Source organism: Ambystoma mexicanum, chromosome 13 (assembly GCF_040938575.1).
Source record: "Ambystoma mexicanum isolate Mex_15411 chromosome 13, UKY_AmexF1_1, whole genome shotgun sequence".
Taxonomy (NCBI): domain Eukaryota; kingdom Metazoa; phylum Chordata; class Amphibia; order Caudata; family Ambystomatidae; genus Ambystoma; species Ambystoma mexicanum.
The window spans coordinates 844,007,679-844,032,445 of NC_090938.1; the positions used below are offsets into that span (position 1 = coordinate 844,007,679).

Below are 24,767 nucleotides of genomic sequence, written 5' to 3' on the forward strand. Positions count from 1 at the left end.
TTTTATGTCAGTCCAAGTGCTGTTGGGCCAGAGTGTTCTCTCTCACCCCGGGGGGGTGGGTGGGGTGCTCAGTAATCCCATCTCATGTCAGTCCAGTGCTGCTGGGCAGGGGTGTTCTCCTTCACCCCGGGGGCGGGGGATGCTCAGTTATTCCATCTCATGTCAGTCCAAGTGCTGCTGGGCCAGGGTGTTCTCTTGCACCCCGGGGGGGGGGGGGGGGGCTCGGTAATCCCATCTCATGTCAGTGCAAGTGCTGCTGGGCCAGGGTGTACTCTTGCACCCCGGGGGGGGGGGGCTCGGTAATCCCATCTCATGTCAGTCCAAGTGCTGCTGGGCCAGGGTGTACTCTTGCACCCCGGGGGGGGGGGGGGGCTCGGTAATCCCATCTCATGTCAGTGCAAGTGCTGCTGGGCCAGGGTGTTCTCTTACACCCCAGGGGGGGGGGGGCTCAGTAATCCCCTCTCATGTCAGTCCAAGTGCTGTTGGGCCAGAGTGTTCTCTCGAACCCCTGGGGGGGGGGGTGGTCTCAGCAATCCCATCTCATGTCAGTGCAAGTGCTGTTGGGCCAGAGTGTTCTCTCTCATCCCGGGTGGGGGGGGGCGGTCTCAGTAATCCAATCTCATGTCAGTCCAGGTGCTGTTGGGCCAGAGTGTTCTCTCTCATCCCGGGTGGGGGGGGGGCGGTCTCAGTAATCCCATCTCATGTCAGTGCAAGTGCTGCTGGGCCAGGGTGTTCTCTTGCACCCCAGGGGGGGGGGGGCTCAGTAATCCCCTCTCATGTCAGTCCAAGTGCTGTTGGGCCAGAGTGTTCTCTCGAACCCCGGGGGGGGGGGGGTCTCAGTAATCCAATCTCATGTCAGTCCAGGTGCTATTGGGCCAGAGTGTTCTCTCTCATCCCGGGTGGGGGGGGGGGCTCAGTAATCCCATCTCATGTCAGTCCAAGTGCTGTTGGGCCAGAGTGTTCTCTCTCACCAGGGGGGGGCGGGGGGGGGTCAGTAATCCCATCTCATGTCAGTCCAAGTGCTGTTGGTCCAGAGTGTTCTCTCTCACCCCGGGGGGGTGGGTGGGGTGCTCAGTAATCCCATCTCATGTCAGTCCAAGTGCTGTTGGGCCAGGGTGTACTCTTGCACCCCGGGGGGGGGGGGCTCAGTAATCCCCTCTCATGTCAGTCCAAGTGCTGCTGGGCCAGAGTGTTCTCTCTCACCCCGGGGGGGGGGCTCAGTAACCCCATCTCATGTCAGTCCAAGTGCTGTTGGGCCAGGGTGTACTCTTGCACCCCGGGGGGGGGGCTCGGTAACCCCATCTCATGTCAGTCCAAGTGCTGTTGGGCCAGGGTGTACTCTTGCACCCCGGGGGGGGGGGCTCAGTAATCCCCTCTCATGTCAGTCCAAGTGCTGCTGGGCCAGAGTGTTCTCTCTCACCCCGGGGGGGGGGGCTCAGTAACCCCATCTCATGTCAGTCCAAGTGCTGTTGGGCCAGGGTGTACTCTTGCACCCCGGGGGGGGGGGCTCGGTAATCCCATCTCATGTTAGTGCAAGTGCTGCTGGGCCAGGGTGTCCTCTTGCACCCCGGGGGGCGGGGGGGCTCGGTAATCCCATCTCATGTCAGTCCAAGTGCTGCTGGGCCAGGGTGTCCTCTTGCATCCGGGGGGGGGGGGGGGGCTCGGTAATCCCATCCCATGTCAGTCCAAATGCTGCTGGGCCAGAGTGTTCTCTCTCACCCCGGGGGGGGGGGGGGGGGCTCAGTAACCCCATCTCATGTCAGTCCAAGTGCTGTTGGGCCAGGGTGTACTCTTGCACCCCGGGGGGGGGGGGGGGGGCTCGGTAATCCCATCTCATGTTAGTGCAAGTGCTGCTGGGCCAGGGTGTCCTCTTGCACCCCGGGGGGCGGGGGGGCTCGGTAATCCCATCTCATGTCAGTCCAAGTGCTGCTGGGCCAGGGTGTCCTCTTGCATCCGGGGGGGGGGCTCGGTAATCCCCTCTCATGTCAGTCCAAGTGCTGCTGGGCCAGAGTGTTCTCTCTCACCCGGGGGGGGGGGGCTCAGTAACCCCATCTCATGTCAGTCCAAGTGCTGTTGGGCCAGGGTGTACTCTTGCACCCCGGGGGGGGGGCTCGGTAATCCCATCTCATGTTAGTGCAAGTGCTGCTGGGCCAGGGTGTCCTCTTGCACCCCGGGGGGCGGGGGGGCTCGGTAATCCCATCTCATGTCAGTCCAAGTGCTGCTGGGCCAGGGTGTCCTCTTGCATCCGGGGGGGGGGGGGGGCTCGGTAATCCCATCCCATGTCAGTCCAAATGCTGCTGGGCATGGGTGCTATGTAATCCCATCTCATGTCAGTCCAGCTATTTTGTAGGACTGTCTCACATTGTTAGGTTGTGGCCTGTACACACCCTCCCAGGGATTGAGAAAAATTCGGATTTAGCTTCGGGTCTGGGCAGAACCCTTCACCCAGGGGTGTGGGACACACGGGAACACGTCGCTCTGCATTGATGGCCGCAGACGCAGCAGGGAGGGGGCTAATGGCGTGGTGGGTGGTGATACATGGAAAGGGTGCGTGAAATAATTAAAAGACAACGTTTGTGATGTCAGCACTGTCATGTTACAGTGCCCCTTCCCTGGAGTATGGTGTCTGCCAGGGCTGGGACCATGCTCACATGGTGGTGACCATGTGAGCAAGATGATAAAAATGGACGAGCCATTTGCGGCTAGACAGTCGGTCCGTGAGCCTGCTTGCTTCCCTGCTTGCCTGTGGTTTGTGTCCGGGGCTGCAGCGCGAGGGAGGCTGTCCCTGCGCAGCGTGCAGATGGCCGCCGCCACCTCCTGCTGCTGCTGCTGCTGCTGGGCAGTCAGGTCCGGTGGGTGCCCCCACCGCTGCCAGCTGCCTCGTGTGCCCGTCAGCCAGCAGCATAAGTGTCACTGTGTCTGCTGGGTGCCCCCAGCGAGACATGGAGTGGCCCCCGCGTGACTGTGGAGACGCGACGCCGATCTAAAATCATAGGTTTTGTTTAATATGTTCCCACAGGGATTTCTATAAGGTTAATAATAAAGGTATTTGTAGCGCGCCCCGTCCCCGGGCGCTCGGGCGGATCTGTAAATGGTTCCCTCTGGTTTCATTATCTTCCGGAGTTCTTTCCTCTAGAATATTAGTGACTACCTAGGACTATACTCCTCACATACATGAGGGCTTACTACTAAGCTCGGTGCTTCCTCCTGTAACACGAGCAGAGAAACGGAAACCGCGTATGAGGACCGACGGAGTGGCACCTGCCTACTCTCCGGGTTTATGTCGGAGATTGTTGGTCTCCGGTGAAGAGCACGGAGGTTCCCGTTTTTTGTCAGTATTGGCTTTTTGCTGAAAATTACTGATTCGGCAGTGTGGCTTTTGCGGTAAAAATGACTGCCACTTCCAATGCTCTGTTGAATTCGGGTTGTGTGGAAATGGGTAGTAATTCTGCAGGCGCAGTTAGGTCAGGTGGCATTACCGCTGGAGGTAAATCCGCCATCTTTGTCTGTAAATTCCGCCGGCAGAATGTTGGTAATATGGCGGTGAAGGCCGAGGTCTTTGGAATGGAAGAAGTGCAGTAAGTACTGAGGACTGGCAGGTAAGTGCGCATGTAAAGCGCTGAGTGTTAATGCCACCAGCACGCCCTCTCCCCTTGTCAGAGAGATGTGTTCTGTGTCTGGCACCGGTGTGCAATGTTTCTCGTGTGCGGGAGGGTGCCTGGCAATTACCAGAGAGCAATGGGAAGGGGGCGGTAGAAGAGGTTGGTATCACGCAGCCATGACTCGGGAGTGCTTCGCTGCTTCTCTCCAATGAAAGACCTTTGAGAAGTGAAGAGGAGAGGCCTGGCCGAGGAGGTGCGGCCTCTGGAGGGGGGAGGGCGGATGGGGGGGGGGTGGAGTAGTAGTAGCTGGGGGGCTTCATCTGCTACGCTACCTACAGCGCTAGCACGCCTGCCTAGTCTCCGGGTTTATCTCAGACACTCTGGGGTTTTATGCTCTTCTCCGGGTCTGTCAGGGAAAAGGACTTTTATTTATGAAAAGGGCGTGGGTACTCCTAAGCTGCCCCCCCGCCCCCCCCTCCCCCAGTAGTGTTTTTTATTTTTTAAAAACTGGGTGTGGGTTTGTGGAGTCTTGGGCGGAGCTTGGGGTGACGTGTTTCTACGGGTTTTGGTTTCACTGATGTCGAGAGGGCCGTGTAACCCTGATAGAGGGCAACTCCTTCACATGGGCCCAGCACCCCCTTTCTTGCTCCTCCCCCGGCGGGAGCCCCGGCAGGTGAGTGACTGCGGAGCGGGACAGGGAGGGGGGGGGGGGGTAGAGGCACTGGTCCGTTCGGTGGTCTCCAAATAGTCCAAGAGCAGCCACGCCTACTAGACCTTTCGAGAAGGGGAGGAAAAGCTGCCTGGCTGCCACGCACCATCACACAGGGAGACTCTGTGGCCCCCCGAGCGCTCTGTTATCCTTGAGTCTCATGGGTTCAGTCTACTCCTGGGTTAGGGTTCTTCATGGTCTCTGGGGGTTTGCTATAGTTTAGGCCGCTCCCCTTTTTATTCAGAAAGTCACATGTTGTGACACCAGGGAACATGGCAGCAGCCCAACACGGTCTCAGATTACAAGACTCCCACATATGACGTATTGCTGGACACACACCCAGGCTCACACTGGGACCCTGTACAGAGACACACCCAGAAATCCTCTCCTGTCTTCGTCTCTGCGGCGGCCAAGGGCCCTGTCTCAAAAGCAGACCAGCCTTGGCAATGCCAATAGGTTCTGCGTTTACTGTTATTTGTGTTTTGCATTTATAGGGACATAGCTACAAGTTTAAAGGGAAGTCCGTGTCATATGTTAAGCAGCAGCCAAGCCTATTGAGGCCCCCCTTCAACAGTAGAGTTTTTACCCACATAACATCACACTAACAACAAGGCCACTCCCTAAGAAGTGTGTGTGCACCGACTGGATCTCCATGTCACAGCTGATCCACCCGTAACAGAGATGGTGAAAGAAACCCACAAAAAAAGCATGAGAAGACCGCAACCTGGTGGCAAATGACTGCACCGCACCCAGGGGAAGAAAATCTAATAAAACGCAATATCCACAGAGGCAGACCAGGAAACACATACTAAACAGAAGCAGAGAGCGCACCTCCCACCCTGGCAAATAAGAGATTAAAGGATACTCCGACCCCCAAAAGGGGTGAGAAGACGCAAGGCAACCCAGAACACCACTAAAGGAGCCAGCTGCAACCATGATATATGATCTGATCGTTTATTTATATAGCGCCTATACACAACGTGTTTCAAAGCGCTTCAAGGCAAGGGAGGGAACAAGGGAAAATACAACCACATTCTTACAGGCCATGAACATTACGGATGTGAAATTAACTATTGTACTCGGCCTGACGACATTTCAGATAGTGCAAGAGCTAAAACAGAGCTGGAAAAAAAACAAAAGGTGATGGAGAGGGGTGCAGAAAGGGAGGGGAGGAACAAAACAAGCGGCTATCATACCAGGCCTGATGACATTTCAGATAGTGCAAGAGCTAACAGATAGATAAGGAAGGGAGGGGGAGAGTGGGAAGGAAATGGAAACAGACAGGCGACTACCGTACTAGGCCTGACAACATTTCTGGTAGAGCCGGAGAAAAATAAATGGTGAGGGAGAGGGGTGCCGAAAGGGAGGGGAGGAACAAAACAAGCGACTATCATACCAGGCCTGATGACATTTCAGATAGTGCAAGAGCTAACAGATAGATAAGGAAGGGAGGGGGGAGTGGGAAGGAAATGGAAACAGACGGGCGACTACCGTACTAGGCCTGACAACATTTCTGGTAGAGCCGGAGAAAAATAAATGGTGAGGGAGAGGGGTGCCGAAAGGGAGGGGAGGAACAAAACAATCGACTATCATACTAGGCCTGATGACATTTCAGCTAGTGCAAGAGCTAAAACAGAGCTGGAAAAAAACAAAAGGTGAGGGAGAGGGGTGCGGTAAGGAAGGGGAGGAACAAAACAAAACAATCGACTATCGTACCAGGCCTGATGACATTTGAGATAGTGCTGGAGGGGGAGGGCATGTGAGGGGAGGGGGAGGGGGACAGACTAGTTTGCTATCATACTAGGTCCAGGGACAATTCTGACAGAGTAAGTGCATGAATGGGGAGGAGGAGAAGAGAACAGAGAGTAAGCAGTCAAAAAGAGTGGAGAAGCCAGAGTGGAGAGCGAATAGAATTGCAGAAGTCAGTAGTAACACATCATGTTGCAAGCCAGGATACAAGATGCAAAGGAAGTCCAGCATGAGAGTTGAGAAAGAGTGACGCACCCTGAATGAATGAAGTCCATAAAAGTCAAATCCAGCATTGGCCGCAAGACGGTGATGGTGAAACCACAATGTATCAGGACAGACTCCTGCAGAAGTAGGCTGGAGGGGGCAGGAGGGCAAAGGGGGAGCAGGGTAGAAGAATCAAGCAAAACAGACAACACTTGTGTGCGCGAAGGGGAGCGGCACAAGGGAACATCACAGGGGACCAGAGGGGATGGGGATGGCCTCCGGGGAGAGAGGGAGTAAACACGTGTTGGTGCATGCCTACATGCTGTCTGAGCAGGGGCTCAGATCCCTGGGTCCACCTGGTCAGAACAGGAATTGCCCTTTTCTTTGTCTGCCCTGCGCTTCGGACGCCCAGGTGAGAGACACCCTTGATCTAAGAGTTAAAAGCAGGAAGGAAGAGGCAGGGCTAAGAAGGTGGGTGGGGCTTAGGCCAGGTGACCTAGATCCCCTTGCACCTGCTCCCCATCTGCAAAGGAAAAGAGGCTGGAGGGCTCCTTAAGTAGGGAAAAAGAGTGGCAACCAGGAAGGCACGAGGTGGGTGGGGCTTGCTAAGTGGGGAAAAAGAGCAGCAAGCTGGAAGGCACCAGGTGGGCGGGACTTAGGCCAGGTGACCCAGATCAATTTGCACCTACTCCCCATCTGCAAAGGAAAAGAGGCTGGATGGCTCCTTAAGAAGGGAAAAAGAGCGGCAACGTGGAAGGCACCAGGTGGGTGGGGCTTGTTAAGTGGGGGAAAAAGAGCGGCAAAGTGTCGAAGAGCAACAAACCCCACAACCCAGAGCCTCGGGAGAAACCTCCAACCCGCCGGCAGTGCAAGCAGGGAGAAGCACACGGCATGACTCCGCCCAAGGAGCGTTCATGAAGCCACTCAACCCATATGCGGAAGGGGCAGTCATTCGCTGGGAACTTTTCAATTTGAACTACACATAGTCCAAACAGATTGTGACCGAGGAGGAGAAGCGCACACTGCTCAGGCTCGATTTAGACACGCTCGCACTGTGACTCTTTAACACACTACCGCCCAGAGGCCAGGAAGACAACTACCAAGCAGCAAGAAGTGCATTGAATGGGAAATTTCAGCCACAACTGAATCCAGGTTACAAGCAATTTCAGCTGAGCCTAGCAAGGCAGCGTCCGACAGAAACAATTGATGACTTTCACCCAAGAATTCAGGAAATGGCCATAGGTTGCGAGTTCCCCAATGAAGAGTTTTCCGTACGACAGAAAGTAATCCACAGAGTGCGATCTGAGAAGCTCCAGAGAGACATTCTATCCAAGCGGAACATCCCACTAGACCACATCTTAGAGATGGGCCACCAGCGAGCGGGAGCAGAAACACAACTAGCCGTGATGGAAGCAGCCATCAATCGTTTCCCGATAGATGCAGAGCCAGAAACAGTGGCCGTCGCAGCAGTCAACGCTAGAAAGCGCCCACCACGAGGAAAGCCCACTCTTCCAATACCATCTGGGTGTGACCAAAGAACATGCAAGTGGTGTGGAGGAGCATGGCACTGCGATGAACCCTGCCTGGCAATCGGAGGCACGTGCCGAAAGGACAGCAAACTCAACCATTTCACCTTAGTCTGTCTCAGTGCTACGCTTCAAAGAGTAGGAGCAGAAGCCCCCTCACAAGAGCGACACCGACCAAGAACCAGTAAGCAAGCAAACCGCAAGAGCAAAGCTAGAACAATGGAGTACAGAACACACACAAGCAGCAGCGAGCAAGAACACAGAGGACGAGTCACCCCAAAGACGACACGCTACACCTCATTTTGGCCGTAGTACCACACAAGTAGTCGAAAAAGACAACAGAGAAATCACAGCCAACCTGCATAGTGCTCATGAACGGCATGCCAACCAGAGTGATCATTGACACTTGGGCGACAGTCAACGTCCTACCACTCACTAGACTCTCGACCATGCACGTGAAACCTGCGTTGCAATGCAAGACCGTCCTCCTGTACGCCTTTGGAGCAAAACACCTCTCCCGGTGAAAGGATCATTTAAAGCGGATGTAGTATACAACAGAGAAGCCTGTAGAACCAGATTCTTCGTAGTGGACGCTGGGATCGAGGCCCTACTGAGCTGCAGAACAGCAGAGAAACTGCACATCATCCATTTTGTCCTCCAAATCCGACAACCAGAGTTAGACAACATAATTGCACAGCACCCGAAACTCTTGAAAGAAATTGGTTGCCTCAAGAACAGGACAGTAAGGCTTCACATCGACCCGTCCATCAAGCCAAGAGCAGTCCGGCATCAGAGAGGGCCATTCCATCTACAAGCGGCTGTCGAGCTGAAAAAACTCGAAGACCTCCACATTATAGAAAAGACTTCCGGACCTACCCCCTGGGTCTCCCCGATGGTAGTCCCCAAAAAACCCAAGCAGCCAAACTCAGTCTGGATCTGCATTGAAATGAGACTATGAAACCTCTCCATCGGGCAGGAACGTCACATTACACCAACAATTGATGAGCTGATTGTTGACCTCACCAGAGCGACGATGTTCAGCAAACTAGATCTTCGATCTGGCTACCACCAGATCTGGCTAGCGAAGGAGTCTCGATATATAACAACTTTTTCGTCCCACCTGGTACTCAGATGATACCGCCGACTGAACATCAGCATTTCATCAGCAGCAGAAGTTTTTCAACATAAAATCCAGAAAATCCTGCAAGACCTTCTGGGAACAACAAATGTGGGTGACGACATCCTGCTCTACGGCACATCTGAGAAACAGCCCAACTCGCGGCTAGCCGCTGTTCTGTCGCGCCTAGAGGAGTCTGTTCTAACTCTATGCTGAAAAATGCGAATTCGGCAAAACAGAACTCTCCTTCTTGGGCTATATCTTCAACACGAAAGGAGTATCCCCTGATCCAACCAAAGTGGCCGATATACAGAACGCTTGTCCATCAACCACTGTGTCAGAGGTGCGAAGCTTTATGTGAATGGCGTCATACTGCAGCTGTTTTATCCCTGACCTGGCAACCACTGCAGAGCCACTACGACACCTTACACGGAAAGACGTCCCCTGGACCTGGGGCCCAGAACAGGAATAAGCGTTCTAACACCACCATGGTGTTTTTCAACACGGCACACAAAACAGAACTGCTAGTTGATGCCAGCCCAGTGGGGCTAGGGGCTGTACTCACCCAAACGGACCAAAGAGGGAACACGCACCCCATAGCTTTTGCCAGCCGAGCGCTGACGAGCACGGAACAAACATTTGCCCACATAGAGCGGGAATCCCTACCTATCCTGTGGGGTGTCGCCATTTTCAAGTGTACCTGCTGGGGAACCGCGCAACCGTGTACACGGATCACAAACCACTATTTAGAGGCTCTGCCCGCATCCACCAGCCAGGCTTGAGCACTGGATGCTACAACTCCAGCCATTTGACATTGATATCACATACCGTTCAGGAAGTAACAATCCAGCAGACTACCTGTCTCTGCACCCCCGGCCGGCAACACAGGAGGAACAAGACGAAACCCACGAAACAGGCGAACATGTATGCCATGTAATTGTGTGCGCCAGACCGAAACAAATGAAATTGGAGGAGATCATCAAGGAAACCGAGCAAGACTCATGCCTCCGGCGAGTCAAGGAGTCCATCCTTTCAGGGAACTGGAACAACCTATTTGCGGATACAGTCAACAAGACGGCAGCAGCCCAAAACCTCCTGCAACACCTACTGGTTGTGCAACATGAACTATCAATCTCTGCCGAAGGGGTCATATTGAAAGGACATTGAATAGAGGAAAGAGCCCTTCGGTTAGCTCACGAGGGGCATTAGGGCATCACTAAAACTCAAGCATTCCTCTAAACGAGAGTGTGGTTACCAAACATTCAGGCAAAAGTAATGGCGATGGTAGGCGCGTGTGCCGCCTGCCAAGCAACACAATGATCAAGCCCACCGGAACCCATCGCCTGCCCCCCTCGCAGTCAACAGAGGTGGGACACGATTAGCCTGGACTTCTGCTCAGTTGCAAATGAAGCATTTCTGCTGGTTGCCATAGATGAATTCAGCAGGTATCCCAAAGTTGAAAAAGTCCCGTCAACCGATGCAGCTTCAGTCATCGCATGCTTGGAGAAGATGTTTGCGGTACATGGCATACCCAACAAAATCAAAAGTGACAATGGGCCTGTTTAAAGGACGCGAGCTGCGGAACTTCCTTGACAATCTAAACGTCCAGCACCACCACATCACCCCATATTGGCCCCAGGCGAACAGGGACGCGGAACGCTTTATGGCATCTTTGAACAAGCTGATCTGCATCGCGAGGAAACAACGGAGTCCATGGCCGCTTGCAGTACATCGATTCCTGCAAATTTATCGACCAACACCTCACTCATCCACCCAAGTTAGCCCAGCTGCCTTAATGTTCAGCTTCCCAGCACAAGTTGAACTCCCGATACACAATAGCTGGATTGCCCCAGAGCGGGACTGGGAGCACATAGAAGAAAGCCGCTCCTGAGGAGCCATCACCAGGGACATTGCCCCAGGAGACAAAGTGCTGGTGAAGAACAAAGATCCCCGGACCAAACTAGCGCCCCCCCTATGAGTCGCATCTGTGGACAGTGACGGAGAATAACCACGGAATGATAACAGTCCAACGAGAACACGAGTCAGTGACGAGAAATGCATCTCACTTTTGGCAAGTACCGGCCACCAGGTGGGAAGAAAGTCACTCTCCTGCAGCACCACACGCTGACGTCCCAGCTGAACCTCTGATGACGCCTCAGGATGCCAACTGCAGGGAAAGAGAGGAAGAGACCAGCAGCTCAGCAAAGAAGTCTCCTGGCACGACTACCCCTGAACAAGAGCATGTCAACCCCTCCCTGCAGACCTCAAAGTACATCATCAAGGTACAGGCTTCCACGAGACTGAGAGGTGTTGTCCTGCACAGTGTCTACCGCCAAACAGCGAGCCCGAAAGGGCAATGCCACGTGATGTGACTGTGACAGTAGTCCCTCTTCCTGTTGCATTTTCATTTGACATGTAAGTTGGGGAGGGGTGTGGTATGTGAGGAGAAGTCCCAGAGGCGTCCTGACGCTCCGACGCCAGGGCGCATGGAAAGGAAATAAAGGAGCGACAGGCTGCGAAAACGGGCCAGTCAGTAACCGACAAGCTAACCTGTGCATCCGTGTCATATGTTAAGCAGCAGCCAGGCCTATTGAGGCCCCCATTCAACTTCCACAATGGGGGTTTTGCCCACATAATATCACAGTGAGGTGAGTGAGTAGAGAATTTGAAAGTAAAAATCTGTACTAAAAATCAAACATGAGTAGGCCACGCAGGCCTGTTTCCCTCATTATTCCCTTCTTGCAGCCCTGCGTCGGGAAGAGCAGAGCAAATCCAAGAATGGAAACGAGGGTCCAGGACTGCACGAGCAGCTCTGCACAGTACTTCTTCACAGCTGTCACTCACCTGTGGGGCTGTTGCGTGCATTGTGATTCCTATTATTACGAGTCCAAGACAACGGGTGAGGGGGCGGCCGAGCAGTGAAACGTGCTAGGCCTGGGGTGAAGAGAAGTAGGGGCTTAGTTCTTATGTTTTCTGTGTATTGAAGGTAGCAAATATCAACAATGTGACAGGCAGAATGACAGAAAGCTCCACAACTTGATGAGCCGACAAACACAGCAACCCCTCCATCCCAGCTCCAAGTCTGATATTTAGCATCTGGCAACCACTGTGCTCTGCGCGAACTGAAAATCCATCAGCTAACTCAGCCATACAAAAGAACACCCCCCACCCAGAGCAGAACACGGCAAAGCAGACCTTCCAAAAATGGATTCTCAGGGCTGGAAATCTAGGAGTCAGTAGTGTGCACTGGCAGGGGATGCATATCAATGCCAGCAATCCCAGCGTAGCACAAGAACAGAGCTCACCCAAAACACATCAGTAGGACTCTCCAGCACCTACTGCTATGCCAGCAGGGTCCACACACCGCTCCACCACATCGGCAGGACTCTCCAGCACCTACTGCAATGCCAGCAGGGTCCACACACACCGCACCACCACATCAGTAGGACTCTCCAGCACCTACTGCTATGCCAGCAGGGTCCACACACCGCTCCACCACATCGGTATGACTCTCCAGCACCTACTGCAATGCCAGCAGGGTCCACACACACCGCACCACCACATCAGTAGGACTCTCCAGCACCTACTGCTATGCCAGCAGGGTCCACACACCGCTCCACCACATCGGTATGACTCTCCAGCACCTACTGCAATGCCAGCAGGGTCCACACACACCGCTCCACCACATCGGTAGGACTCTCCAGCACCTACTGCTATGCCAGCAGGGTCCACACACCGCTCCACCACATCGGTATGACTCTCCAGCACCTACTGCAATGCCAGCAGGGTCCACACACACCACACCACCACATCAGTAGGACTCTCCAGCACCTACTGCTATGCCAGCAGGGTCCACACACCGCTCCACCACATCGGTATGTCTCTCCAGCACCTACTGCAATGCCAGCAGGGTCCACACACACCGCACCACCACATCAGTATGACTCTCCAGCACCTACTGCTATGCCAGCAGGGTCCACACACCGCTCCACCACATCGGTATGACTCTCCAGCACCTACTGCAATGCCAGCAGGGTCCACACACACCACACCACCACATCGGTAGGACTCTCCAGCACCTACTGCTATGCCAGCAGGGTCCACACACCGCTCCACCACATCGGTATGACTCTCCAGCACCTACTGCAATGCCAGCAGGGTCCACACACACCACACCACCACATCAGTAGGACTCTCCAGCACCTACTGCTATGCCAGCAGGGTCCACACACCGCTCCACCACATCGTATGACTCTCCAGCACCTACTGCTATGCCAGCAGGGTCCACACACACCACACCACCACATCAGTAGGACTCTCCAGCACCTACTGCAATGCCAGCAGGGTCCACACACACCACACCACCACATCAGTAGGACTCTCCAGCACCTACTGCAATGCCAGCAGGGTCCACACACACCACACCACCACATCAGTATGACTCTCCAGCACCTACTGCAATGCCAGCAGGGTCCACACACACCACACCACCACATCAGTAGGACTCTCCAGCACCTACTGCTATGCCAGCAGGGTCCACACACCGCTCCACCACATCGGTATGACTCTCCAGCACCTACTGCTATGCCAGCAGGGTCCACACACCACTCCACCACATCGGTAGGACTCTCCAGCACCTACTGCTATGCCAGCAGGGTCCACACACACCACACCACCACATCAGTAGGACTCTCCAGCACCTACTGCAATGCCAGCAGGGTCCACACACACCACACCACCACATCGGTAGGACTCTCCAGCACCTACTGCTATGCCAGCAGGGTCCACACACACCACACCACCACATCAGTAGGACTCTCCAGCACCTACTGCTATGCCAGCAGGGTCCACACACCGCTCCACCACATCGGTATGACTCTCCAGCACCTACTGCAATGCCAGCAGGGTCCACACACCGCTCCACCACATCAGTATGACTCTCCAGCACCTACTGCAATGCCAGCAGGGTCCACAAACACCGCTCCACCACATCGGTATGACTCTCCAGCACCTACTGCTATGCCATTAGTAGGGTTCACACACACCGCTCCACCACATCAGTGTGACTCTCCAGCACCTACTGCTATGCCAGTAGGGTTCACACACACCGCTCCACCACATCAGTAGGACTCTCCAGCACCTACTGCTATGCCAGTAGTAGGGTTCACACACACCGCTCCACCACATCAGTATGACTCTCCAGCACCTTCTGCTATGCCAGTAGTAGAGTCCACAAACACCGCTCCACCACATCGGTATGACTCTCCAGCACCTACTGCTATGCCAGTAGTAGGGTTCACACACACCGCTCCACCACATCAGTGTGACTCTCCAGCACCTACTGCTATGCCAGTAGGGTTCACACACACCGCTCCACCACATCAGTAGGACTCTCCAGCACCTACTGCTATGCCAGTAGTAGGGTTCACACACACCGCTCCACCACATCAGTATGACTCTCCAGCACCTACTGCTATGCCAGCAGGGTCCACACACACCGCACCACCACATCAGTATGACTCTCCAGCACCTACTGCTATGCCAGCAGGGTCCACACACACCGCTCCACCACATCAGTATGACTCTCCAGCACCTACTGCTATGCCAGCAGGGTCCACACACACCACTCCACCACATCAGTGTGACTCTCCAGCACCTACTGCAATGCCAGCAGGGTCCACACACACCACTCCACCACATCAGTAAGACTCTCCAGCACCTACTGCTATGCCAGCAGGGTCCACACACACCGCACCACCACATCAGTATGACTCTCCAGCACCTGCTGCTATGCCAGCAGGGTCCACACACCGCTCCACCACATCAGTATGACTCTCCAGCACCTACTGCTATGCCAGCAGGGTCCACACACACTGCACCACCACATCAGTATGACTCTCCAGCACCTACCGCTATGCCAGCAGGGTCCACACACCGCTCCACCACATCAGTATGACTCTCCAGCACCTACTGCTATGCTAGTAGAGTCCACACACACCGCTCCACCACATCAGTGTGACTCTCCAGCACCTACTGCAATGCCAGCAGGGTCCACACACCGCTCCACCACATCAGTATGACTCTCCAGCACCTACTGCAATGCCAGCAGGGTCCACACACACCGCTCCACCACATCAGTGTGACTCTCCAGCACCTACTGCTATGCCAGAAGTAGGGTCCACACACACTGCTCTACCACATCAGTATGACTCTCCAGCACCTACTGCTATGCCAGCAGGGTCCACACACACCGCACCACTACATCAGTATGACTCTCCAGCACCTACTGCTATGTCAGCAGGGTCCCCACACCGCTCCACCACATCAGTGTGACTCTCCAGCACCTACTGCTATGCCAGAAGTAGGGTCCACACACACCGCTCCACCACATCAGTATGACTCTCCAGCACCTACTGCTATGCCAGCAGGGTCCACACACACCGCACCACCACATCAGTAAGACTCTCCAGCACCTACTGCTATGCCAGTAGTAGGGTTCACACACACCGCTCCACCACATCAGTGTGACTCTCCAGCACCTACTGCTATGCCAGTAGTAGGGTTCACACACACCGCTCCACCACATCATTGTGACTCTCCAGCACCTACTGCTATAACAGCAGGGTCCACACACACTGCTCCACCACATCAGTGTGACTCTCCAGCACCTACTGCTATGCCAGCAGGGTCCAAACACACCGCTCCGCCACATCAGTGTGACTCTCCAGCACCTACTGCTATGCCAGCAGGGTCCACACACACCGCTCCACCACATCGGTATGACTCTCCAGCACCTACTGCTATGCCAGCAGGGTCCATACACACCGCTACACCACATCAGCATGACTCTCCAGCACCTTCTGCTATGCCAGTAGTAGGGTTCACACACACCTCTCCACCACATCAGTGTGACTCTCCAGCACCTTCTGCTATGCCAGTAGTAGAGTCCACAAACACCGCTCCACCACATCGGTATGACTCTCCAGCACCTACTGCTATGCCAGTAGTAGGGTTCACACACACCGCTCCACCACATCAGTGTGACTCTCCAGCACCTACTGCTATGCCAGAAGTAGGGTCCACACACACCGCTCCACCACATCAGTGTGACTCTCCAGCACCTACTGCTATGCCAGCAGGGTCAACACACACCACCCCACCACATCGGTAGGACTCTCCAGCACCTACTGCTATGCCAGCATGGTCCACACACACCGCTCCACCACATCAGTATGACTCTCCAGCACCTTCTGCTATGCCAGTAGTAGAGTCCACAAACACCGCTCCACCACATCGGTATGACTCTCCAGCACCTACTGCTATGCCAGTAGTAGGGTTCACACACACCGCTCCACCACATCAGTGTGACTCTCCAGCACCTACTGCTATGCCAGTAGGGTCCACTCACACTGCTCCACCACATCAGTGTGACTCTCCAGCACCTACTGCTATGCCAGCAGGGTCAACACACACCACCCCACCACATCGGTAGGACTCTCCAGCACCTACTGCTATGCCAGCATGGTCCACACACACCGCTCCACCACATCAGTATGACTCTCCAGCACCTACTGCTATGCCAGCAGGGTCAACACACACCACCCCACCACATCGGTAGGACTCTCCAGCACCTACTGCTATGCCAGCAGGGTCCACACACATCGCTCCACCACATCGGTATGACTCTCCAGCACCTACTGCTATGCCAGCAGGGTCCACACACACCGCTCCACCACATCGGTATGACTCTCCAGCACCTACTGCTATGCCAGCCGGGTCCAAACACACTGCTCCACCACATCAGTGTTACTCTCCAGCACCTACTGCTATAACAGCAGGGTCCACACACACTGCTCCACCACATCAGTGAGACTCTCCAGCACCTACTGCTATGCCAGCAGGGTCCAAACACACCTCTCCACCACATCAGTGTGACTCTCCAGCACCTACTGCTATGCCAGCAGGGTCCACACACACTGCTCCACCACATCAGTGTGACTCTACAGCACCTACTGCTATGCCAGCAGGGTCCACACACCGCTCCACCACATCAGTATGACTCTCCAGCACCTACTGCTATGCCAGTAGTAGGGTCCAAACACACCGCTCCACCACATCAGTGTAACTCTCCAGCACCTACTGCTATAACAGCAGGGTCCACACACACTGCTCCACCACATCAGTGTGACTCTCCAGCACCTACTGCTATGCCAGCAGGGTCCACACACCGCTCCACCACATCAGTATGACTCTCCAGCCCCTACTGCTATGCCAGTAGTAGGGTTCACACACACTGCTCCACCACATCAGTATGACTCTCCAGCACCTACCGCTATGCCAGCAGGGTCCACACACCGCTCCACCACATCAGTATGACTCTCCAGCACCTACTGCTATAACAGCAGGGTCCACACACACTGCTCCACCACATCAGTGTGACTCTCCAGCACCTACTGCTATGCCAGCAGGGTCCACACACCGCTCCACCACATCAGTATGACTCTCCAGCCCCTACTGCTATGCCAGTAGTAGGATTCACACACACTGCTCCACCACATCAGTATGACTCTCCAGCACCTACCGCTATGCCAGCAGGGTCCACACACCGCTCCACCACATCAGTATGACTCTCCAGCACCTACTGCTATGCTAGTAGAGTCCACACACACCGCTCCACCACATCAGTGTGACTCTCCAGCACCTACTGCAATGCCAGCAGGGTCCACACACACCGCTCCACCACATCAGTGTGACTCTCCAGCACCTACTGCTATGCCAGCAGGGTCCACACACACCGCTCCACCACATCAGTGTGACTCTCCAGCACCTACTGCTATGCCAGCAGGGTCCACACACACCGCTCCACCACATCAGTGTGACTCTCCAACACCTACTGCTATGCCAGCAGGGTCCACACACACCGCACCACCACATCAGTATGACTCTCCAGCACCTACTGCTATGCCAGCAGGGTCCCCACACCGCTCCACCACATCAGTATGACTCTCCAGCACCTACTGCTATGCCAGCAGGGTCCACACACACTATGCCAGCAGGGTCCACACACACCGCTCCACCACATCAGTATGACTCTCCAGCACCTACTGCTATGCCAGCAGGGTCCAAACACACCGCTCCACCACATCAGTGTGACTCTCCAGCACCTACTGCTATGCCAGCAGTAGGGTCCACACACACTGCTCCACCACATCAGTAAGACTCTCCAGCACCTACTGCTATGCTAGCAGGGTCAACACACACCACCCCACCACATCAGTAAGACTCTCCAGCACCTACTGCTATGCCAGCAGGGTCCACACACACCGCACCACCACATCAGTTTGACTCTCCAGCACCTGCTGCTATGCCAGCAGGGTCCACACACCGCTCCACCACATCAGTATGACTCTCCAGCACCTACTGCTATGCCAGCAAAGTCCACACACAAAGCACCACCACATCAGTATGACTCTCCAGCACCTACTGCTATGCCAGCAGGGTCCACACACCGCTCCACCACATCAGTATGACTCTCCAGCACCTACTGCTATGCTAGTAGAGTCCACACACACCGCTCCACCACATCAGTGTGACTCACCAGCACCTACTGCAATGCCAGCAGGGTCCACACACACCGCTCCACCACATCAGTAAGACTCTCCAGCACCTACTGCTATGCCAGCAGGGTCCACACATACTGCTCCACCACATCAGTATGACTCTCCAGCACCTACTGCTATGCCAGCAGGGTCCAAACACACCGCTCCACCACATCAGTGTGACTCTCCAGCACCTACTGCTATGCCAGCAGTAGGGTCCACACACACCGCTCCACCACATCAGTATGACTCTCCAGCACCTACTGCTATGCCAGCAGGGTCCACACACACCGCTCCACTACATCAGTATGACTCTCCAGCACCTACTGCTATGCCAGCAGTGTCCACACACCGCTCCACCACATCAGTAAGACTCTCCAGCACCTACTGCTATGCCAGCAGGGTCCACACACCGCTCCACCACATCGGTATGACTCTCCAGCACCTACTGCAATGCCAGCAGGGTCCACACACACCGCTCCACCACATCGGTAGGACTCTCCAGCACCTACTGCTATGCCAGCAGGGTCCACACACCGCTCCACCACATCGGTATGACTCTCCAGCACCTACTGCAATGCCAGCAGGGTCCACACACACCACACCACCACATCAGTAGGACTCTCCAGCACCTACTGCTATGCCAGCAGGGTCCACACACCGCTCCACCACATCGGTATGTCTCTCCAGCACCTACTGCAATGCCAGCAGGGTCCACACACACCGCACCACCACATCAGTATGACTCTCCAGCACCTACTGCTATGCCAGCAGGGTCCACACACCGCTCCACCACATCGGTATGACTCTCCAGCACCTACTGCAATGCCAGCAGGGTCCACACACACCACACCACCACATCGGTAGGACTCTCCAGCACCTACTGCTATGCCAGCAGGGTCCACACACCGCTCCACCACATCGGTATGACTCTCCAGCACCTACTGCAATGCCAGCAGGGTCCACACACACCACACCACCACATCAGTAGGACTCTCCAGCACCTACTGCTATGCCAGCAGGGTCCACACACCGCTCCACCACATCGTATGACTCTCCAGCACCTACTGCTATGCCAGCAGGGTCCACACACACCACACCACCACATCAGTAGGACTCTCCAGCACCTACTGCAATGCCAGCAGGGTCCACACACACCACACCACCACATCAGTAGGACTCTCCAGCACCTACTGCAATGCCAGCAGGGTCCACACACACCACACCACCACATCGGTATGACTCTCCAGCACCTACTGCAATGCCAGCAGGGTCCACACACACCACACCACCACATCAGTAGGACTCTCCAGCACCTACTGCTATGCCAGCAGGGTCCACACACCGCTCCACCACATCGGTATGACTCTCCAGCACCTACTGCTATGCCAGCAGGGTCCACACACCACTCCACCACATCGGTAGGACTCTCCAGCACCTACTGCTATGCCAGCAGGGTCCACACACACCACACCACCACATCAGTAGGACTCTCCAGCACCTACTGCAATGCCAGCAGGGTCCACACACACCACACCACCACATCGGTAGGACTCTCCAGCACCTACTGCTATGCCAGCAGGGTCCACACACACCACACCACCACATCAGTAGGACTCTCCAGCACCTACTGCTATGCCAGCAGGGTCCACACACCGCTCCACCACATCGGTATGACTCTCCAGCACCTACTGCAATGCCAGCAGGGTCCACACACCGCTCCACCACATCAGTATGACTCTCCAGCACCTACTGCAATGCCAGCAGGGTCCACAAACACCGCTCCACCACATCGGTATGACTCTCCAGCACCTACTGCTATGCCATTAGTAGGGTTCACACACACCGCTCCACCACATCAGTGTGACTCTCCAGCACCTACTGCTATGCCAGTAGGGTTCACACACACCGCTCCACCACATCAGTAGGACTCTCCAGCACCTACTGCTATGCCAGTAGTAGGGTTCACACACACCGCTCCACCACATCAGTATGACTCTCCAGCACCTTCTGCTATGCCAGTAGTAGAGTCCACAAACACCGCTCCACCACATCGGTATGACTCTCCAGCACCTACTGCTATGCCAGTAGTAGGGTTCACACACACCGCTCCACCACATCAGTGTGACTCTCCAGCACCTACTGCTATGCCAGTAGGGTTCACACACACCGCTCCACCACATCAGTAGGACTCTCCAGCACCTACTGCTATGCCAGTAGTAGGGTTCACACACACCGCTCCACCACATCAGTATGACTCTCCAGCACCTACTGCTATGCCAGCAGGGTCCACACACACCGCACCACCACATCAGTATGACTCTCCAGCACCTACTGCTATGCCAGCAGGGTCCACACACACCGCTCCACCACATCAGTATGACTCTCCAGCACCTACTGCTATGCCAGCAGGGTCCACACACACCACTCCACCACATCAGTGTGACTCTCCAGCACCTACTGCAATGCCAGCAGGGTCCACACACACCACTCCACCACATCAGTAAGACTCTCCAGCACCTACTGCTATGCCAGCAGGGTCCACACACACCGCACCACCACATCAGTATGACTCTCCAGCACCTGCTGCTATGCCAGCAGGGTCCACACACCGCTCCACCACATCAGTATGACTCTCCAGCACCTACTGCTATGCCAGCAGGGTCCACACACACTGCACCACCACATCAGTATGACTCTCCAGCACCTACCGCTATGCCAGCAGGGTCCACACACCGCTCCACCACATCAGTATGACTCTCCAGCACCTACTGCTATGCTAGTAGAGTCCACACACACCGCTCCACCACATCAGTGTGACTCTCCAGCACCTACTGCAATGCCAGCAGGGTCCACACACCGCTCCACCACATCAGTATGACTCTCCAGCACCTACTGCAATGCCAGCAGGGTCCACACACACCGCTCCACCACATCAGTGTGACTCTCCAGCACCTACTGCTATGCCAGAAGTAGGGTCCACACACACTGCTCTACCACATCAGTATGACTCTCCAGCACCTACTGCTATGCCAGCAGGGTCCACACACACCGCACCACTACATCAGTATGACTCTCCAGCACCTACTGCTATGTCAGCAGGGTCCCCACACCGCTCCACCACATCAGTGTGACTCTCCAGCACCTACTGCTATGCCAGAAGTAGGGTCCACACACACCGCTCCACCACATCAGTATGACTCTCCAGCACCTACTGCTATGCCAGCAGGGTCCACACACACCGCACCACCACATCAGTAAGACTCTCCAGCACCTACTGCTATGCCAGTAGTAGGGTTCACACACACCGCTCCACCACATCAGTGTGACTCTCCAGCACCTACTGCTATGCCAGTAGTAGGGTTCACACACACCGCTCCACCACATCATTGTGACTCTCCAGCACCTACTGCTATAACAGCAGGGTCCACACACACTGCTCCACCACATCAGTGTGACTCTCCAGCACCTACTGCTATGCCAGCAGGGTCCAAACACACCGCTCCGCCACATCAGTGTGACTCTCCAGCACCTACTGCTATGCCAGCAGGGTCCACACACACCGCTCCACCACATCGGTATGACTCTCCAGCACCTACTGCTATGCCAGCAGGGTCCATACACACCGCTACACCACATCAGCATGACTCTCCAGCACCTTCTGCTATGCCAGTAGTAGGGTTCACACACACCTCTCCACCACATCAGTGTGACTCTCCAGCACCTTCTGCTATGCCAGTAGTAGAGTCCACAAACACCGCTCCACCACATCGGTATGACTCTCCAGCACCTACTGCTATGCCAGTAGTAGGGTTCACACACACCGCTCCACCACATCAGTGTGACTCTCCAGCACCTACTGCTATGCCAGAAGTAGGGTCCACACACACCGCTCCACCACATCAGTGTGACTCTCCAGCACCTACTGCTATGCCAGCAGGGTCAACACACACCACCCCACCACATCGGTAGGACTCTCCAGCACCTACTGCTATGCCAGCATGGTCCACACACACCGCTCCACCACATCAGTATGACTCTCCAGCACCTTCTGCTATGCCAGTAGTAGAGTCCACAAACACCGCTCCACCACATCGGTATGACTCTCCAGCACCTACTGCTATGCCAGTAGTAGGGTTCACACACACCGCTCCACCACATCAGTGTGACTCTCCAGCACCTACTGCTATGCCAGTAGGGTCCACTCACACTGCTCCACCACATCAGTGTGACTCTCCAGCACCTACTGCTATGCCAGCAGGGTCAACACACACCACCCCACCACATCGGTAGGACTCTCCAGCACCTACTGCTATGCCAGCATGGTCCACACACACCGCTCCACCACATCAGTATGACTCTCCAGCACCTACTGCTATGCCAGCAGGGTCAACACACACCACCCCACCACATCGGTAGGACTCTCCAGCACCTACTGCTATGCCAGCAGGGTCCACACACATCGCTCCACCACATCGGTATGACTCTCCAGCACCTACTGCTATGCCAGCAGGGTCCACACACACCGCTCCACCACATCAGTATGACTCTCCAGCACCTACTGCTATGCCAGCCGGGTCCAAACACACTGCTCCACCACATCAGTGTTACTCTCCAGCACCTACTGCTATAACAGCAGGGTCCACACACACTGCTCCACCACATCAGTGAGACTCTCCAGCACCTACTGCTATGCCAGCAGGGTCCAAACACACCTCTCCACCACATCAGTGTGACTCTCCAGCACCTACTGCTATGCCAGCAGGGTCCACACACACTGCTCCACCACATCAGTGTGACTCTACAGCACCTACTGCTATGCCAGCAGGGTCCACACACCGCTCCACCACATCAGTATGACTCTCCAGCACCTACTGCTATGCCAGTAGTAGGGTCCAAACACACCGCTCCACCACATCAGTGTAACTCTCCAGCACCTACTGCTATAACAGCAGGGTCCACACACACTGCTCCACCACATCAGTGTGACTCTCCAGCACCTACTGCTATGCCAGCAGGGTCCACACACCGCTCCACCACATCAGTATGACTCTCCAGCCCCTACTGCTATGCCAGTAGTAGGGTTCACACACACTGCTCCACCACATCAGTATGACTCTCCAGCACCTACCGCTATGCCAGCAGGGTCCACACACCGCTCCACCACATCAGTATGACTCTCCAGCACCTACTGCTATAACAGCAGGGTCCACACACACTGCTCCACCACATCAGTGTGACTCTCCAGCACCTACTGCTATGCCAGCAGGGTCCACACACCGCTCCACCACATCAGTATGACTCTCCAGCCCCTACTGCTATGCCAGTAGTAGGATTCACACACACTGCTCCACCACATCAGTATGACTCTCCAGCACCTACCGCTATGCCAGCAGGGTCCACACACCGCTCCACCACATCAGTATGACTCTCCAGCACCTACTGCTATGCTAGTAGAGTCCACACACACCGCTCCACCACATCAGTGTGACTCTCCAGCACCTACTGCAATGCCAGCAGGGTCCACACACACCGCTCCACCACATCAGTGTGACTCTTCAGCACCTACTGCTATGCCAGCAGGGTCCACACACACCGCTCCACCACATCAGTGTGACTCTCCAGCACCTACTGCTATGCCAGCAGGGTCCACACACACCGCTCCACCACATCAGTGTGACTCTCCAGCACCTACTGCTATGCCAGCAGGGTCCACACACACCGCACCACCACATCAGTATGACTCTCCAGCACCTACTGCTATGCCAGCAGGGTCCCCACACCGCTCCACCACATCAGTATGACTCTCCAGCACCTACTTCTATGCCAGCAGGGTCCACACACACTATGCCAGCAGGGTCCACACACACCGCTCCACCACATCAGTATGACTCTCCAGCACCTACTGCTATGCCAGCAGGGTCCAAACACACCGCTCCACCACATCAGTGTGACTCTCCAGCACCTACTGCTATGCCAGCAGTAGGGTCCACACACACTGCTCCACCACATCAGTAAGACTCTCCAGCACCTACTGCTATGCTAGCAGGGTCAACACACACCACCCCACCACATCAGTAAGACTCTCCAGCACCTACTGCTATGCCAGCAGGGTCCACACACACCGCACCACCACATCAGTTTGACTCTCCAGCACCTGCTGCTATGCCAGCAGGGTCCACACACCGCTCCACCACATCAGTATGACTCTCCAGCACCTACTGCTATGCCAGCAAAGTCCACACACAAAGCACCACCACA

At 55.2% G+C, this 24,767-nt stretch overlaps 1 protein-coding gene across 4 annotated transcripts in view; it reads left to right on the forward strand.

The window, feature by feature from the left end:
- Window positions 1-3,576: 3,576 nt before the first annotated feature.
- The window catches only part of LOC138522103 (major histocompatibility complex class I-related gene protein-like), a 346,521-nt gene continuing 325,330 nt past the window's right edge, over window positions 3,577-24,767 (forward strand). Inside the window, exon 1 of one of the 4 annotated variants that reach the window (XM_069635363.1) lies at window positions 3,577-3,599. The gene's annotated coding sequence lies outside the window, so the exon portion shown is untranslated. Of the gene's footprint in view, window positions 3,600-3,979; window positions 4,276-24,767 lie in introns of those variants that run through there. The other 3 variants (XM_069635364.1, XM_069635362.1, XM_069635365.1) reach the window with 3 other exon arrangements.